The 20,376-nt window shown below is 35.2% G+C and overlaps 1 pseudogene; it reads right to left on the reverse strand.

Annotated features, from left to right (window-relative positions):
* Positions 1–631: 631 nt before the first annotated feature.
* LOC114049460 overlaps positions 632–20,376 on the reverse strand; it is a 30,947-nt pseudogene continuing 11,202 nt past the window's right edge.

Here is a 20,376-nt window from a genome sequence, read left to right on the forward strand (position 1 = left end):
AGGGTTTGCCTCAAATCTTATTGCTTCAGTTATAGTAGTAATCCTTTTGTGTGTGTGTATGTGTGTGTGTGTGTGTGTATGTGTATGTGTGGTGGTCAATTGATTGGGTAAATTTATAGGGTAGCTTGGTAGTATAGTGAACTGACCTCCCTGAGTTCAAATCTGGCCTAAGATATTTATTATCTGTGTGACCCTGGGCAAGTTACTTAATCTTGTTTGCCTTAGTTTCTTCATCTGCAAAATGAGCTGAAGAAGAAAATGGCAAACCATTCCAATATCTTTGCCAAGAAAACCCCAAATGGAGTCAAGAAGAGTCAGACATTCCTGAACAAAAATAACAAAAATTGATCGAGTATTTTGTCATAGCTTTTACTAGAGGCTGGGAGAGATAGAGTAGCCAACAAACAATGGTACTTCAAAAAAAAGACTGAAATTTTCTCTTTTTAAAAAAGGGGGCATATTATCTCTCAACAGTGGGGGAAGGGGAAGAAAATGGAAGAGGAAAAAACATTGAAAACCTATAAGTCAACTCATATCCCAAACCATATTCTTTCTATACCTAAGTATGTTTTCTTTTTTTCCCTTCTTTTAAAAAAAAAGCAACAACAAAATCTTCCCAAACTCTCACTTTTTAATTTTCCCAATACTGGGTTTCATCTTCAGGTCTTTCATCCCCAGACTTTTCTGGTAGAGGGCTGACAGATTTTTTTTCTTTCTGGGGGACTTTCTGACTCTTCTTTCTCTTCTTTGGAAGAAGGAGTCTTTTCCTTTGATGCCTTTGATGCTATGGCGTTGGCCCTTTTTCTCCTTTTCCCTTTATTGTATTTGGTGTCGTTATAACATTTAGCCTGGGTTTGGACATTTTCTTTTCTTTCCTTTCTGGCTTGGACTTCTTCATGATCTTTTTGTTTTTCTTTTTTGAACTCCCATAATCATCATTTCAACTTCCTTTAGGAAGTCTTCATCACTACTGGGATCCTCTTGGCATCGTGCCTCATCTACCTCTTCTTGTTCTTTACTGCCCGCCTCTTCCATGAACGTTTTTCTCTATTTGGAAACTGCTTTGAATACTGACTGATGCTGTTTGTGAGCATTTTAGTGATCTTCTTTCTCATCCTCACTGTCCTCTAGTGAGTGTGAATTGTCTTTCTTGTTTTTAACATCTTTTTTCTTCAGAATCCTATCATCCTGTGAATTTTTCCCAGATTGCTTCTTGTTTCTAGCCACTCAGGGTGATGATCTGATTTTCTTAGTTGGAAAAACTGAATCTCTTCCATAATCTTCATCTGTGTCATCAGATTCCTGAAATTCAATAATCAACCATCTTCCTGTTTCTTACTGGCCAAGACCAGGCCTCTCCCCGACTCCCCCAAGCCCAGCTGCTTTGGCTGCTGAGGCCCAGATTGACAATTTTTCAGGCTCTTCAGCTATCTCAGGTTCCTGGGATCTGCCAACCCCCCTTCTCTTCCGTCTCTTCAAAATTCAAAAATATACATTTCTAAGAGGATATTTAACCAAAAGAAAACACATTTCTAGGACAAAATTTTTAACTTTTTAACATCCTTTATTGTTCAATGTCTTTCTACAGAATGATGCATCATCTGAATGGATGAACCTTCAGTAGTTCAGGTGCTATATCTCCACCCTGGTCCCATTTTATTCTATAGCTCCTATAATTGAGATGAGCATATAATGCCAAATATTACTTTGCAACCTTGGCAACTTAGGTTATGGACAAGAGAGAAAATATTGGCATGGAGTTCTATATTTGCTTTCTTTTTTTCCCTTCCATCAGAAGGGCTTTGTTTTTTATTTTATTTTTTTAATTTTTTTAAAATTTGTTTATTTATTTTTAATTAATTTATTTTGATTTATCAATAATCACTTCCATATGCTTTTGAGTTTAAAATTTTTCTCCCCCTTCCTCCCCACCACCCTCCCCAAAGACGGCGCACAATTTGATATAGGCTATACATTTACATTCATATTAAACATATTTTCACATTAGTGATGTTGTAAGTAGAAATTAAAACCAATAGGCAGAAACATCAGAAAGAGGAAACAAAACTCAACAGAAGAGAAAAAAAATAACAATTCGGCTTCCATAGTTCTTTCTTTTGGGTGTGGATAGCATTTTCCATCACAAGGCCTCTGGAGATGTCTTAGATCCTTGTATGGCCAGAAAGGGTTAAGTTTATCAATATTAATCATCACACAACGTGGCTGTTATTGTGTATAATGTTCTCTTGGTTCTGCTCACTTCACTCAGCATCAGACCATACAAGTCTTTCCAGGTTTTTCTGAAGTCAGCCTGTTCATCATTTCTTATAGCACAATAGTATTCCATCACATTCACATACCACAACTTGCTCAGCCATTCCCCAATTGATGGGCATCCTCTCAATTTCCAATTTTTTGCCACCACAAAAAGAGCTGCTATGAATATTTTTGTACATGTAGGTCCTTTTCCCATTTGTGTGATCTCTTTGGGATATACCCTAGAAATGCTGTTGCTGGGTCAAAGGGTATGTACAGTTTTATAGCCCTTTGGGTATAGTTCCAAATTGCTCTCCAAAATGGTTGGATCATTTCACAACTCCACCAACAATGCATTAGTGTTCCAATTTTCCCACATCTTCTCCAACATTTGTCATTTTCCTGTTTTGTCATGTTGGCCATTCTGTTAGGTGTGATGCGGTACCTCAGAGTTGTTTTGATTTGCATTTCTCTAATCAATAGTGATTTAAAGCATTTTTTCATATGACTATAGATGGCTTTAATTTCTTCATCTGAGAACTGCCTGTTCATATCCTTTGACCATTTATCAATTGGGGAATGGCTTGTTTTCTTATAAATTTGACTTAATTCTCTCTATATTTTAGAAATGAGGCCCTTATCAGAGAGACTGGTTGTAAAAATTCTTTCCCAATTTTCTACTTTCCTTCTAATCTTAGTTTTATTGACTTTGTTTGTACAAAAACTTTTCAATTTAATGTAATCAAAATTATCTATTTTGCTTTTCATAATGTCCTCTATCTCCTGTTTGGTCATGAATTCTTCTGTTCTCCATATATCTGACAGGTAAACTATTCCTTGCTTTCTCAGTTTGCTTATAGTATCAGCCATTATATCTAAATCATGTACCCATTTTGACTTTATTTTGGTATATGGTGTGAGATTTTGGTCTATGCCTAGTTTCTGCCATACTGTTTTCCAGTTTTCCCAGCAGTGTTTTTCAAAGAGTGGGTTCTTATCCAAGAAACTGGGGTCTTTTGGTTGATCAAATAGTATATTGCTATAGTCATTGACTACTGTGTCTTGCATACTTAACCTATTCCACTGATCTACCACTCTATTTCTTAGCTAGTACCAAGCAGTTTTGATGATTGCTGCTTTATATTACAATTTAAGATCTGGAATGGCTAGGCCACCTTCCCCTGCATTTCTTTTCATTAGTTCTCTTGATATTCTGGACCTTTTGTTCTTCCAAATGAATCTTGTTATTATTTTTTCTAACTCTATAAAATAATTTTTTGGTAGTTTGATTGGTATGGCACTGAATAAGTAAATTAGCTTAGGCAGAATTGTCATTTTTATTATATTAGCTCGGCCTACCCATAAGCAACTGGTGTTTTTCCAGTTATTTAGATCTGATTTTATTTGCATGAAAAGTGTTTTGTAATTGTGTTCATAGAGTTCCTGGGTTTGTTTCAGGAGATAGACTCCTAAAAATATAATGTCTACAGTAAGTTTAAATGTAATTTCTTTTTCTATCTCTTGCTGTTGGGCTTTGTTGGTAATATATAGAAATGCCAATGATTTATGTGGGTTTATTTTATAGCCTGCAACTTTGCTAAAGTTGTTTATTATTTCAGGTAGTTTTTTACTTGATTCTCTGGGATTCTTTAAGTATAACATCATGTCATCTTCAAAGAGTGATAGCTTTGTTTCTTCTTTGCCTATTCTAATGCCTTCAATGTCTTTTTCTTCTCTTATTGCTAAAGCTAATGTTTCCAGTACGATGTTGAATAACAGTGGTGATAATGGACATCCTTGTTTCACCCCCGATCTTATTGGAAATGCTTCTAGCTTGTCCCCATTACATATTATGCTTGCTGAAGGTTTTAGATAGATGCTATTTATTATTTTAAGGAAGACTCCATTTATACCTATGCTCTCTAGTGTTTTTAATAGGAATGGGTGTTGTATTTTGTCAAAAGCTCTTTCTGAATCTATTGAGATGATCATGTGGTTTCTGTTAGATTTGGTGTTGATATGATGAATTATGCTAATAGTTTTCCTTATACTGAACCAGCCCTGCATTCCTGGTATAAATCCTACCTGGTCATAGTGTATTATTCGTGTGATAAGTTGCTGTAATCTATTTGCTAATATTTTGTTTAAAATTTTTGCATCGATATTCATTAGAGAAATTGGTCTATAATTTTCCTTCTCTGTTTTGACTCTTCCTGGTTTAGGTATCAGCACCATATTTGTATCATAAAAAGAATTTGGTAAGATTCCTTCTTTAACTATTTTACCAAATAGTTTATATAGTATTGGAATTAATTTTTCTTTAAATGTTTGATAGAATTCGCATGTAAATCCATCTGGCCCTGGAGATTTTTCCTAGGGAGTTCATTAAAGGCTTGTTCAATTTCTTTTTCTGAAATGGGGTTATTTAAGTATTTCACTTCCTCTTCTGTGAATTTGGGCAATTTATATTTTTGTAAATATATGTCCATTTCACTAAGATTGTCAAATGTGTTGGCATATAGTTGGGCAAAATAATTCCAATTGTTTTAATTTCCTCTTCCTTGGTGGTAGTTTCACCCTTTTCATTCTTGATACTAGTAATTTGGTTTTCTTCTTTCTTTTTTTTTAATTAGATTAACCAAAGGTTTATCTATTTTATTGTTTTCTTCATAAAACCAGCTCTTAGTTTAATTTATTAGTTCAATAATTTTCTTAATTTCAATTTTCTTAATTTTTCCTTTAGTTTTCAATATTTCTAATTTGGTATTATATTTGCTTTCTTGTGCCTATTACAATGACATTCAATTTTGGCTATAATTTTCTCTGTCTTTAAAATGATAATTCAATACAATCACATTTTTACAGTTTGTGGAATTGATAGAGGATAACACTGATCAATGATTATCCAGAATTATAAGGACTTAATCAATCAGTCAATAAATATTTATTAAATGTGCACTATGGGTAAATCATTGGGCTTGGCCCTGCGGATGCAAGTACAAAGAATGAAATGACCCTTACTTTAAATGAGCTTACATTCAAATAGTCTTCTTTTAGCCAGAAACGTCAACATATCCTATACATCATAATGTTTATTAACAGTACTACTGAGTAACAAATTTAAGTAATTAGAGGGCAGTCATAGAATAGTTTCTCTGTTGAAGGATCAGAATGCACACAAAATTAAGAAAATCTGGATTGTCTTTAGATGGAATTAGTTCTTGAATACTTAATGCTGAATATATTTGCTTTTCTTTCGTCTCCATCCCACCCCTCTACATGAAAACACTGTAAAGAGCGAGGAAAGGAAAACCAAGGAAAAAATCAACCCCTCTAGTAAGAGACTCATATTCACTTGTCAACAGTGTCCTTTCCCTGGTTCATGTTAAACATTAACATTTTGATACATTGACTGGTTGAAGGCAAAGGGTGATATTTTTATTTAAAAAAAAAAAACATATGTAGCAAAGCTTGGGCATGCCCAATGTAGTGTAGTGAAAGATCATGTATGTAGGGTCAAGATAGACCCAGATCAAAGACCATCTCTGAAACTTACTCTGTGTCTAATTTGGAGCAAACCACTTAAAATTATCCAATGACTGATAAATCATAAAACATTCATTAAACACTTGCTCTGTGCTAGGCACTATGCTTAGTACTGGGGATAAAAGAGGAGAAAGGACAAAAGATTTATTAAGTGCCTCCTCTTTGCCTTTGATCTTCATAACAGCCTTGGAAAGTAGGAGTTATTATCATCTCCACTTTACAGTTGAGGAAACTGAGGCAGACAGATTAAGCAGTCATTGTCTGAGGCTAGATTTTAACTCAGTTCTTCTTGACTACAGTGTCTGCTCTCTATCTATTGTGCCACTTTAAAGAAATATGAGGGCAATCTTTGCCCTGAATATGTTCACCTTCTATTGGGAGTAGGCAATATGCATATAAACAGGTATATATACACAGTAAATATATACAGAATGTTGTTCAGTCATTTTAGTCATGTCTGATTCTTTGTGATTCCATTTAGGGTTGGTTTTCTTGGTAAAGACACTGGAGTGATTTGCCATTTCCTTCTCTAGCTCATTTTGTAGATGAAGAAATATACAGAATACATACAAAATAAAATATCCATATATACATATATGTAAAAGTAGAATATTGATACTTGTACTACCCATCTCATAGAAGTGTTTTGAGGACAGTTTTTTTTATGTAAGCTATGAATGCAGTATTATCATGTTACTATTTAATACAAGAGATGACCTAATCAGAATTTAAAATTATCTTAATGGGATATAACTACAAATTGAGACCAACTAGATTAAATATAACTGGGATAAATGTAACATCTTGCATCTAAATTAAAAAACAACTGCAAAATCATAAAATGGGAGCATCTTCAATAAAATTACAGAATATGAGCTATAACAAGCCTTCAAGAACCATCTAGTCCAATCTGTACACTACCAAGCATCCCATCTTCAATATGCTCCACAAATCAGCATCCAGTGTCTTCTGGGAGATATTTATCAGTCCATTTCAATTTTGGAACATTCTAATAATTAGAAAGTTGGATATTTCCCCCCTTAAAACTAGACCAAGTCCTTCTTTCTGAAATGTCCATACATTATTCCTACTTTCGCCTTGTGAAGTCAGATAGAATCTATCTAATCCCTCCTTAAAAGAGAGTCTTTTAGAAATGCCATACCCCTCTGTCTAATCTTCATCCCCCAGTCAGTCTTCATATAAAATATTCTTTCACTTATGTTGGTAAAATTCATATGATTAAAAATATTTGGGTGTATCTAGTGAACTACAAGGTTTATAGAAGTCAAAAATGTGGTGCTTAAAAATTAAAATGTTGACTTCATTAAATTAGTCAATGATACAGCATTTATTAAGTGCCTACTGTGTGCCAGATACTGTGCTAAGCAGTAGGGATGCAGAGAAAGGTAAAAGATAGTCAGTCACTGCACTCAAGTAGTTCATGGAAGAAGAGGGGGGAAGGGAAGAATGGAAACATGAAAACAACTATGTTTGAAGAGTTTACATATAAGGTAAATTGGAGATAATTTCAGAGGGAAGGCAACAACATCAAAGAGGATTTGGAAAGACTTCTTAGAAAAAGGTTGAATTTTAGCTCAGACTTTGAAGAAGCCAGGGAAGATAGAGATGAGGAAGAAGGAAGTTTCAGGTATGGAGTAAAAGTTAGTGAAAATGCTCAATCAGGAGTTGGAATGTAAGGAAGAACAAGGAGACCAGTGGCCCTGGATCACAGAATTTATTAATTCATTCATCAACGATGATTTATTAAACACCTAAAATTCACGGTGAACTGTTTGGCATTCAGCTAGAAGAAATCAATAGTCCCTATACTCTGCTATTGAGATAACTTCAGCAGTATTGTGTTGAATTCTGGGCATTTCATTTTAAGAGGAACACTGACAGTCTAATGTGACTGAAGAAAAGAGCAACTAGGATGGAAAGGAATTTCAAGGGAATTCAATCCAACAATCATTTATTAAGCCCTTCCCTATTTAAGGCACTGTGCTATGTCCTTGGAATATAAAGACAAAAGTGAAACATTTTATGCCCTCAAGGATCCATTGAGTCCGTATTTGGTTGTCTTAGAGTATTTAATGGATAGATTTTCCCATAGAAAATGGATTAAATTTGTTTTGTATTGCTTGCTTTCGACTAAGGTAGAAACAAGACTAGAGTGGAAAGTACAAAGAGGCAGATTTCAATTTAAACTAAGAGAACTTTTGTAATAAATAGAGCAGTCCAACAATGGAATGTGTTATTTTATAAAGCAGCAAGTTTGTCAATATCAGGAGTATTCAAGCTAAAACTAATGTCCATCTGGCAGAAATGTTGTAGAAGTCATTCAAGCATTGTATTATAAATTAGATTAGGTGACTTCTCAGGTCCCTTTCAATTTTAAAAGCCTATGATTCTCTGATTCATAGGGCAAGGTAATCCCAGAAAGTTTAACTTCCCTAAAGTGTTGTGAGAATTCATGAAGGAATGTCTAGAGTGCTTGGATAATTTTTCTTCTGCTACCTGTCTTTCCTCAATTACATAATAAAGATGTCATTTTAATCAGCTTGGCAAAAGTAGTTTGCCAGGGTCCACCATCATCAGAAGGTATATGAATCATAGAAGTGTACATAAGGATGGATCTGAACAGGACCAGAGAAGTCAATTAAGCCAGTTTGATATCTCATGTACTCCATACCCTTTAAGTGTGGTCATTTTGGTTCTATCTGAAAACTTTTATTGATAGGGAACTCACCATATAAGAAGTGAAACCATTCCATTTTTAGATACCATTACAGGGGTGACCTTGAGGCCACATGTGGCCCTCTAGGTCCTCAAGTGTGACCGTTTGAATCCAAACTTTGCAAAACAAATTCCTTTAGAAAATTCTTTCTCATATCTTAACACTACATTGCATCTGTGATCTCTTGCATAGAGAGGCTGTGAAATCCAGGAGAATAGCTGGGTGGGAAGTTTTTCAATATACAGTGTGCATCCTAGACATATGTAGTGATGGAGAAGGTTTATAAGTTTGTTTGATAGTCTGAAAAATTGAAATTTTAAAAATTTGGTTGACTTTTTCCCATGTGATTAATTCAGTAAAACTTTTTTTTTGGGGGGGGAGCAAAGTCGTTCAGTGGACAGAGTGCTGGACTTGGAGTTAAGAAATTGTCATTCAGGTGTTTTTCAGTTGTGTCTGACTCTTTGTGATCCCATTTAGGGTTTTCTTGGCAAAGATACTGGAGTGGTTTGCTATTTCCTTCTCCTGCTCATTTTGCAGATGAATGAACTAAGATAAACAAGGTTAAGTCACACAGTAACCTTGGGAGGTAGGTGATATTATACTAATGAAGAAACTGAGGTAAACAGTGGTTAAGTGACTTGACCAGGGTCAAACAGATAGAAGTGTCTGAGGCTAGATTTGAACTCAAGTCTTCATGATTCCAGGCCCAGTGTTCTATCCTCTGTTTTACCTAGCTGCCTCATAAAACCAGTATATGTCAGAAGTGGTATTGAAATGCAGGTCCTCTTGTTTGTGAGGCTCTCTGTGCGCTATGTCTTCACTTTAAAATCAAATTAAAACAAAACAAAACAAAGCAGCTCATCTTATTTACCAGCAAGAGGATTTATTCTTGGAAGAAAGGATTCAGAAATATCCCTTGCATCTCTCACATCATTTCACTTATTCATATTAGATTAAGTTGATTACTCTAGAGAGTTCAGATAATAATATTTCCTAATGAACATGCTTTCTGAAAATGTGGTCTCTGATTTTAAGATCTAAGGCATACTTGCAATGTTCAAGAATGTCAATAAGCTTCCTCCTACAGATGCTGTGCAGAACACATCAAAGGTAAAACATAGCATTTTACAAATGCCTTTAAAGTTTTGGTACTTTCTGTAGATTTTTGTCCTTCACATAAAAATACTTCCCTAACTTGGGGCAATGTTGGCCTTCAAACATTCTATTTTAAATAAATTCTATTCAATAAGTAGTTAGTATGTTCCAGGCACTGTGCTCAGCACTGAGAATACAAAAACAAAAAGATGACAATTTTTTGCCCTTAAGGGGCTAATATTCTTGGGGGAGGGCACAAAATATACACAGAGAATTAAAAAGAAAATATGTGGAAAGTAATTTTGGGAAGTAAACCTGGGAGACTCATCTATAATTTATTGAAGGAGGTAACACAATTTCAACCTGCAAGGGGAAGAAGGTAATGGTGGAGATGAGGAAAGAAGGCATTTCAAATTGAAGGACATTTTGGACAAATGTCATATGTGGAAATGAGCAACTAGGACAGTTCAATTGAAATGTAGAATGTTCAAGGGGAAATAATGTGTAATCTGCCTGGAAAAATGACTTGCATACAGATTATAAACAGAACAATTTGTATTTTATTGTAGAGGCAATGGACAAATACCGAAGCTTTGTTCTTTTACTTAGTTTATAAAATTAACCAATTATAGCCAGATCTGCACACACATATATATATAGAGCAATAAAATATAAGCTTCCTGAGGTCAGGGACTATTTAATTTTCCATTTGTATCCCTGGAACCTAGCACACACCTTCCACAGATAGGCACTTAGAATAAATGCTTTTTGAGTTCAATTGAATTGAATTGGATGGATCAGGAGAAGGGAGGCCATTGATTACCCCTCTCATACTTAAATTATGTGATAAGATACCACAGGTTAATACATGTCTCAGGTAAGGACAAATCTCAACCAGTCAATTATATTATATTTTGTTCAAATAGCCATTAACCAAACTGAGGTGATATTGATAGGAAGAGTGTTCTGAGAAAACTTGGTCATGTCTTGCATATCTATAAAATAGATATTTTATTTTATATATGTATATCTATAAAATAGAAGACAAGTTCAGAACCCAGGTTATTCAAATAAATGGTGGAGAAAAGATTTCAAGGGTCTGGCAATAGAGAGGAAGAAGTGAGTATATCCAGTGCTCAGCCAAACATGCAAGAGGAAGCTGAAGAAGGAGCAGGCTTTTCTTGGAATTTCCTTTAGTCTTTGAGTGCATGGGTGGAACTGGTAGCATCAGCCCCAATTCTTCTACACCAAGATAAACCTTCTTCTTTCTAGCTAAGGGAAGGAAGAAAGGGAAGGAAGAAAGAGAATAAGCATTTTTACATGCCTACGATGTGTCAGGTGCTGCGCTAAGTGCGTTCCTATATCAATGAAACCACAGGTCTAAATCTTATTTGGATTTCTTTCTAGCTAAGTGGTACAGTGCTGGGCCTGGAGTCAAGAAGACCTGAGTTCAAATCCAGTCTCAGATGCTTACTAACTATGTGACCTTGGGCAAGTTATTTTTTTTCTCAATTTGCCTCAGTTTCTTTAACTATAAAATTAGGATAACAGCACCTACCTTGTACAGTTGTTGTGAAGATCAAATGAGTTCATATTTGTACAAAGCACTTAGCACAGTGCCTGACACATCGTAGGCATATAATAATGCTTATTCTCTTTCTTCCTTCCCTTTCTTTTTTTTTGCCACAATCCAGCTATCTTCTCCTTCTCTTTTCACTGGTTGTTCCTGGGCTGTCAGTTCTTTCTGTAATATAATTGGCCGTTTAATTATCCAAACGTTTCTGATAACCTAAATTTTGCTCCAGCCACAAAGAGGCCAGGAGTTAACAAGAGACTGCCAAAAATGTAAAATTTGGGAGAGACCCAGACCACTGTCTAAATGTTAGGTATTCTCCTAAATTAGGGCTCAGAGTAACTGTGATTTTATTCTTAATCTTTTCTATTTTTCTTTTTAAAATAAACTATCTAAATCAGAAAAGGAGGGAATCATATGGACCTGAGGAGTCATTTTATTGCTTCTAGATGTAAAATATCTGTTTACTGTAACAGGGTGTTAAAATTCATCCACAAATAGGAGTCTGGGTTTATCAGACAATTCAAAGAAGTTTAGATGGCGAAATCATATTATTCTAATTATTGTTTGTTGTCATTCAGACTCTGTGGAGTTTTCTTGGCAGTGATACTGGTTTGCCATTTTCTTCTCTAGCTCATTTTACAGATAAGGAAACTGAGACAAACAGGGTTAAAGGACTTGGCCAGGATCACACAGCTAGTGTCTGAGGCCAGATTTGAACTGAGGTCTTCTGGTCCAGACCTCTATCCACTGCACAATCTAGCTGTCTGTAATAGCTAACATCTATATGGTGCTTTGGAATTTACTTCATCATCTCATTTTGTTGAAAACAAAAGATTGGCCACCAGGTAATTAATATTTTCAGCCAGAGGAATTCATGAAGCTATATGCTACATACATAAGACAGGTACAATATATAGTGATGGAGAAAGTGCCCAAGTTGCTAAAGGGATGGTCACTTAAATTATTAATTAATAACTCACCTTTATGAGATACTTTATGCTTTAGAATGTTCTTTCCTCATAGCAATCTATGGGGGCAGTGGAAGAATAAATATTTGTTTAATTCCAGTGGAACACCATGCTTTTTCTTTGCCATAATCAAACAGTTCTCATACTTAAGGAACAACCTTCCTCTTCCACAAATAATAGAGACTGGTAAGTGTTTTTTTTTTTCCCCTCCTGCTTTCTGGATTTGTGACATATGTGCTTTTTTCTTAGGGTTGTATCTTCAGCTCCAAACCTATTATTAGCTAGATTTGTTTCACTCTATAGCATAATGGAAGGGTCTTGGGGATGATGCAAATGCATTTATAAGTTATAAAAAAAATCAAATCATTGTAGTTAGTTCCTTGAAGAAAATATGAGTGTACATGTATGTATATCTATATATGTATATATCTATATCTATATCTATACCTATACCTATATCTATATCTATATCTACATCTATATCTATATCTATATCTATATATATTTTGGCTAGGCAGTGGGGTTAAGCGACTTGCCCAGGGTCACACAGCTAGTAAGTGTTATGTGTCTGAGGCTGGATTTAAACTCAGGTCCTTCTGAATCCAGGGCCAGTGCTCTATCTACTGTGCCACCTAGCTGCCCCAAAATATGAGTATATTTATAAGGTCTGGAATTCCTCTGGCTGGGGAACCCTATATCTTCCCTATAGCCATGGGGTGTTCTTTTTATATCAAAGGAAGAGGCCAGGGAACTCTATATTGATTATGGGTAGTAGTGTAATCAATCCTTATGAATACTTACAAACAGGGGCAATCATTGGTCTGGGGAGGCAGTCAGAGAGTTCTGTAGATCCCCACTCCAGAACTTCATGATCATTACAGGAAAAGACAAAGGCAGGAGAAATTAGAGAGTGTATCACTTCTTACTCGTGAGTATTATTGGTTTTCTGCTTAGTAATGAGCTTGGGAATTAAGCTGATGTTATGTCCAAATATATGTTTGTGTATGGATCATGTTCCAGTGACATATGGGTCACAATGTTCTTATTATGGCTTTCATAGGTCATAAGTTTTGACTCAGTGTCTAAAATATAATTTAAACAGGTCACCATGTTTGGGCTTCCACCTTTCACAGAGTTTAAGTTGTTTATGACTTTTCACTTTTTACTGTATTTTAGAGATTTTTTCCAAATACGAACCCTACACTATTTTAAAATATTACCATGTGCCACTGTCTTCAAATTTATTCAAAGTCACAATTATATGGGACAAGTATTGCAACAAATTATTAATTCTAATTTAGAGATGGGGAAAAAGCCTCAGAGAAGTTCAATGACTAGCTTTTGGTTGCGCAGGTATATCTGAACCAAAATTCAATCATAGGTCCAAGTTTAATGCTCTTTTAGTTTTGCCATAGGCCAATACTTTCAATTCACTGAATTGGTAAGAATTTTCAAGTGATCCCAAAATGTAATTCATGCTATTTATAGATAATGAAAACATTAAGCTACGGCAATTGGTGCCTGTACGAAAAGAAAAAAAAAACCACTAATTCAAACTGAATCTTGACATTTCAATTTTATTTGGTGTGAATATGTAGATGAAATCTATTCTACTTGACTTGGGCAGTGGAAAATAGAGTTAGACTTAAAAATTGTTCTGTTTTTAGATGACATTAGTCTGACTGCATTAAACTCTACAATATTGCAGAACATCCTAAATGAGATCCATGAACCAAAGTGTTCAGCTTAACTATCAACACAGGAAAAACTAAGTGTATGAAGAAAAACTCTTAATCAGACTATGATAAGGGCTTAATTGAATAGCTCATAGATTTGTCCATCAAGCATATATCTTGGATAGATATTTCAGATTGACAATAGACAGGGTATAGAACTAATTAGAAAGAAGAGAGGGGACTGAATTAAATTTTGTAATTTGTGTGAAGGTTTCAATAACCTTAATCATCTGCATGAAATAAAACGCATTATTTTATTTTTAACATCTTTATTTGTCTTTCAATTCTATCTGGCTTTGGATTTAAGAATGATGATATCTCCCCAAAATAAAAATTATTAGTTACACACAATGAAAAGGTTCAGAGTAGGTAAATCAGGCATATTCACTGTTTTGATAGGTAATAAGCATATTACCACTGATGAAGTATGAAAAAAGCAAAATTTAAAACTCATTAAAGAGATATTTAAACAGAATACAAAGTGGGTAGTCATACAATAAGAGCAAGGGACAGCCTATGTACTAAACTAGCACCCATGTAATGTCAAGAGACTTTGAAGAGTAATCCAGGTTCATTGTGGGGACCACCTTTGGATAATTTGCAGGTGATGTGAACAAGAGTTACACAGGGTGAAAAAAGTGTGGATTACTTGTGATCTTCACCACAGAAGGCAGTACCTATGTTGATAAGATCACATTCGTTGAATTATTCATTGAGTAATCCTAGTATTCCTACTTCTAATTCAAGGCTATTAGGTAGTATAGTAGGTAGAGACAGACTTAAAGTCATTATAACCTGCATTCAAATCTTATCTATCTTATGTACTTTACTAGATGTGTGACTCTTGATAAATCACTTAACATCTCTCAGCTTCTGTTTTCTCATCTGTAAAATGGAGATAATAATAGAACCTACATCATAGAGTTATCATGAAGATCATGTGAGGTAATGTATATAAAGTGCTTCATAAGTCTTGAATTGCTGTCTGAATATTATCTATTATAATGGCCCTCATAAAAGGGAGGACAGATTTTACTACCCAGCAGGTGGGAGGAATGGCTTGGCCATTTGTAGACTTTTGACTATCTAGATAAGCAAAAACTGCTGGCCAAGAAATTATTATGATGTCATTGTCATCATCATCATTACCACTACCACCAGATATTAAATCAGCTCTTACAGTTTCTAGCTTTGGGTTGACATTTAGTTTAGGGAAAAAAAAATAAGCATTATGAAACAAAGGAAAGGGAATAATGTAGTGTGGAAAATTGTTTGGAGTGATTAAAAAGGCCAGCCTATTCTTATTCTTTCCATTTCTTATTGTTGATGGTAACTATCCCTTGTCTTGTTAGGCATGATGCCTCTCTTCATAATAAATTATCCATTGTACTATTTCTTAGTCATTTTCAATTGTCAGCTTTTAGTTGAGGAATGTATCAGAGTTGTTACTTCCCTAGCAAACTGTCCTAAAAAAGTGATGCTGACATGTTGAGTGCTTTCTAATTCTAATTTGTTCCATTTTTTTATTTCAAGTTTGAGATATTGTTATAATGATTGCATAAAATTAAGGTCATGCATTCAAACTCCATGGTGATCAGGGCCTCCAGCCAGTTATCTTGTGCAGCACATATCTTTTGTCATAAGTGAGGTTAAACAAGAGAGGGTGTGCCTGGTGATATCAAACAAAACAAAAACAAAAAACCCTCTACCATGATTGGAAAGCAACTCCACATGCATCACCTATGGAAATCTGTGGGAAGCTTCATCTTTGTAAACAAAGGAAAATACATCCATTTTTTGAATCCTTCTAAATAACAACACCAGTGCAAACTTTTCCTGGCTTGGTGAGGTCAATTTTAAAATGCCTTGGGGAGATGCTGAGTGAAGTGAGCAGAACCAGGAGAATATTATACACAGTAACAGCCACATTGTGTGAAGACTAACTTTGATAGACTTAGCCCTTCTCAGCAATGCAAGGATCATTATGGGAAATGCTATCCCCATCCAGAGAAAGAACTATGGAGACTGAATGCAGATCAAAGCATTCTATTTGCTCTCTCTCTTTTGTTGTTTTGTTTTGTTTCTTCTTTCTCATTCCTCCCATTGGTTCAAATTATTCTTTACAACATGACTAATGTGAAAATATGTTCAATATGAATGTATATGTAGAGCCTATATTAGATTGCACACCATCTTGGGGAAAAGGGAGGGAGAAAATTTAAAACCCAAAAGCTTTTGGACGTGAATGTTGAAAACTAAAAATAAATAAATTAATAAAAAATAAAATAAAATAAAATTCCTTGGGGAGATTGTTTTTTGGAATGGTTGTAATCAGATCCTTTCAGAATCACTAGGTAACGTGAGGAAGGGTTCATATCAGCAACTAGGTACAGTGATGTCTAGTTACTGTTGGACCATTGCATCCCTTTTTTCTGAAATGTAACTGCATGAAATGGCAATTTTAATAGAGGCCCTCTTGTCAAGCAAGAGAAATTATTGTAAGCCTTGAGAATTCTTTAGCTACTGTCATTGTTTTTTAATCAGACAGTAAAATCCCTTTGTGGATATATGTCATGTACACATACATGTTATATTTGAAATATATAAAATGTATATGAAAATATATAGAATAAGAGCTGTAGAAGAGATTGCAATCTATATTATGGGAGGGAATACTGCTATCAATGAGAACAGAGGTACATTGAAGATCTGACATAAAATTAGTTATATTTCTAGCTTGAGCTTAATTTTATGCAACTATTTTATGTTAACTCCAATTTTTTTTTTACCTTTTGAGGGGAGAAGGAGCTGTCCAGACTTGTTATTTCCTTAGTATATTCCTTTCCTTGTAAAGGCATTCCTAGTAATGAAAAATGGCTGCTGTTCTGCAGCTTATGGTCTTAGAGAGTTGCCTGGGGTGCTGAGAATCAAATCAAGTCATTACGGATTTGTTAAGCACTTACTAGGTGTCAGACACTGTGCTAAACATGAGGGACACAAAGAAAGGTTACCAAAACCAACCAACTAAACAGACCCCAAATCCCTGTTCTCAGGGAGCTCACAGTCTAATGGGAGAGTCAGCAAACAAATTACTAGGCAGCAAACAATATATACAGGATAAATTGGAGATAATCTCAGAAAAAGGGCACTAAGATTAAGGGGGTCTGAGAAATAGCTTCTTCCAGAAGGTAGAATTTTTGCTAGGACTTGAAGGAAGTCAGGAAGTAGAGATGAGAAGGGAGAGTGTTCCAGGCATGAAGCCAGTGAAAATTCTCAGAATCGGGGCTTTACAAATATTATCTTATTTGTTCCTCACCACAACCCTAGGAGGTGGGTACTATCACCCCCATTTTATAGTTGAGGAAATAGGTAGACAGCAGTTAAGTGACTTGCCCAAGGTCACACAGTTAGTGACTGAGGTCATATTTAACTCAAGTTACACATTCAATATATGTATATGTGTGCGTATTTGTGTATCAATCAACATATGCATATGAACTACATCTATATATGTGTATGTGTACAGATATTGCATACCCATTCTGTATGCATATGTGCACATGTATCCATATATAAATATATGTATGCATATAAAATGTATAAATAGAATTGATTTTCTAGGGGAAATGTACATATAATACTGGACTTGGAGTAAGGAAGACCTAGGTTGATAGGATCAGATATAATCATATATTTAGAACTAGAAATGGGTGTGATGAGATTATCTAATCTAACCTTTTCATTTTATTAGTGAAAAAATGGACGCCCAGAGATGCTTGTATAAGTTTACACAGATATTAAGTGTTAATCCTGCCTCTAATGTGACCATGAGCAAATATCTTTACCTTTAAAACGTGAACAATAATACTGGTAATGCCTCTGTCACAGGGTTCTTGTGAAGCTCAAATGAGAAAAAGCAAGGACAGGGTTGTGCAAACGTTAAAGAGCTATATGGCCAGTTATTGATTCTTTTTTTTTTTTTTTTTTTTGGTGAGGCAATTGGGGTTAAGTGACTTGCCCAGAGTTGCACAGCGAAATGAGCGTTATGTGTCTGACGTAGGATTTGAACTCAAGTCCTCCTGACTCCAAGGCCAGTACTCTATCCACTGTGCCACCTAGCTGCCCCCAGTTATTGATTCTTATTCTTATTCTCAGCCTGTGTTGAATTAACTTAGTAAAATCTCAATTAAGTTAAATCACTCTAAGACTAGGGTTAGGGTAAAATCCCTATGTGGAGCCAGTTATCTTTCTTCTGTTCTGCAGGCACACAATCCCCATGGTCAGCCACCTCAGCATTGCAGGCCATTCTTCTCCCATCCCCCAAGATAAGAATTTATTAAACACCCACTGTATACCAGGTACAATACTAAGTCCATACATTCATGGAACTTATGTTCTAACAAGGGAGCCAACAAGTACAAATATAGGTGTAAAGAAGATGTATGGAGAATCCATATAAGGTAACCTTAGAAGGGAAGACACTAGCAGCTGGGTGAAACCACCATTCAGTTTTTAGAAGGGTAAGGGAGATCATGAATAGAAAATAGGTTGGTGAAAAATCCCTGTCCTTCCTTCCTCCAACTTGTACCACTAGAACACTAACCTATCCTGCTCGATTTAGTGATAGGGAGTCATAACATAATCTTTATGTAGTGAGGGATATTAAATGTCAGTGTCCCAAAAAGCATTAAGACTTTTGAGAGACCCTGTACTTTAAGAAATATGTGGTTCAATTGCCTTTCAGTTATTTCCAACTCTTCATGACGCCATTTGGGGTTTTCTTGCCAAGGATACTGGAGTGGTCTACCATTTCCTTCTCCAGCTTATTTTACAGTTGAGGAATTGAGGCAAACAAGGTTAAATGACTTGTCCAGGGTCACTCAACTAGTAAGTGTCTGAGTCCAGATTTGAACTCATGTTCTCCTAACTTCAGGACCTGCACTCTATCTACTGCACCTTCTAGCTGCTGTTCTTGTCGAATTTTTAGTTTATAGCACAGTTGTTTTTAAAGGTCATTAAATGTAAAAATGATAGATTATTAACTAAAACCAATTCTGAAAATGTAAAATGATATTTATAACTTTTTGAGGTGGTCAAGAATGGAAATCTGAGAGGTTATCTATAAGGGAATGGATGAACAAGTTTCGGTATATAAATGTGATGGAATACTATTGTTCTGAACTCATCACTGTTATGACTGACCAGGATTTCAGAGGACTAATGAGGAAAAATGCTACCTTAATCTTCACAGGCAAATGAAGGACTCAGAATGCAGAATGAGACAAATATTTTTGAACATGTCTTATGTAGAATTTTTTTTCGATTGACTATTCATGTTTTAATGAGTTTTGTTTTTCTTGTATTCTCAGCTGGAGAATAAGGTTAGAATGGAAGGGAGGAGAAGGCAAATCTTGGCCTGATCAAAATAAATTAAAAAAAATAATAGATTATTATTTGATGTCCTTCAGTCTTGAGATCCTACTACACAGTCTCCATGGATCCATACCATCTTGTTGAAATTGCTACAAAAATTATACATGTAACTTTCCCTGTATTTGTTTTCATAACCATTTGTCTTCTATATCCTTACTTTACCTCTCTGGCCTTCCATACCAAATTGACTCTGCCTTCCTACATTTTGGGGGATCATTTCAAGGGTAAGATATAATAATTATACAATAGCATAAAGGAATATAGTATTATTATGCCAATATAGGCTAGTGTATGTTTATGTCTGGTAGCTTATGTAGAAGCCAAATTCTCTATAATTCTTAGAATCAGAAAAGGAATATAGAAATCTTTTAGCGTGATCTTTTCTGTGAAGTTTCCTTCCTGTTTCCAAGCAGACTAAAATAATGTGGGAACAGGTCTTTGACATGGTTTTCTGGCATTCTTACCTTCAGTCCCAGAGGAATCGAAGAAAGACAAAGGCCAAGGAAGTAAATATAATAGGGAAACATACACACTGGAGCTCTCTAAACATTCTCTGAAGTCCAAACCAAGAATTCATTTGTATTTTCCCCCTCACTTGTTTTGTTTTGGAACTAATAATAATTCATGCTATAAAGTTTAGAAAGCATTTTCCTTATAATATCTCTTAAGTATATGTAGTATCAGTATCCTTTTTCAGATAAAGAAAATGAGGCTTGGAGAGGTTAGGATTTGACCAGAGGTACACAGCTTATAAATAGCATTGTGTGGGAGTGAATAGAGGGTTAGCCATGGAGTTAGAAAGAACAAGTATTAAATCTCACTTCTCACACTTTTTACTGGTTAGGTTACCACACAGAGGTATCTGGGTTCAAATTTGAACTATGTTATTGCCTGTGTGACATTGGACAAATCATATAACCTGCTTAGGCGTCAGTTTCTTTATCTGTAAAATAGAGTGTTTGGACTACGTTTCTTTTGAAGTTATTTTCAGATCAAAATCTATGATCCCATAAGTCAATCCATCTTTCA

Source organism: Vombatus ursinus, unplaced genomic scaffold (genome assembly GCF_900497805.2).
Source record: "Vombatus ursinus unplaced genomic scaffold, bare-nosed wombat genome assembly UNPS02014798.1, whole genome shotgun sequence".
NCBI classification, from domain to species: domain Eukaryota; kingdom Metazoa; phylum Chordata; class Mammalia; order Diprotodontia; family Vombatidae; genus Vombatus; species Vombatus ursinus.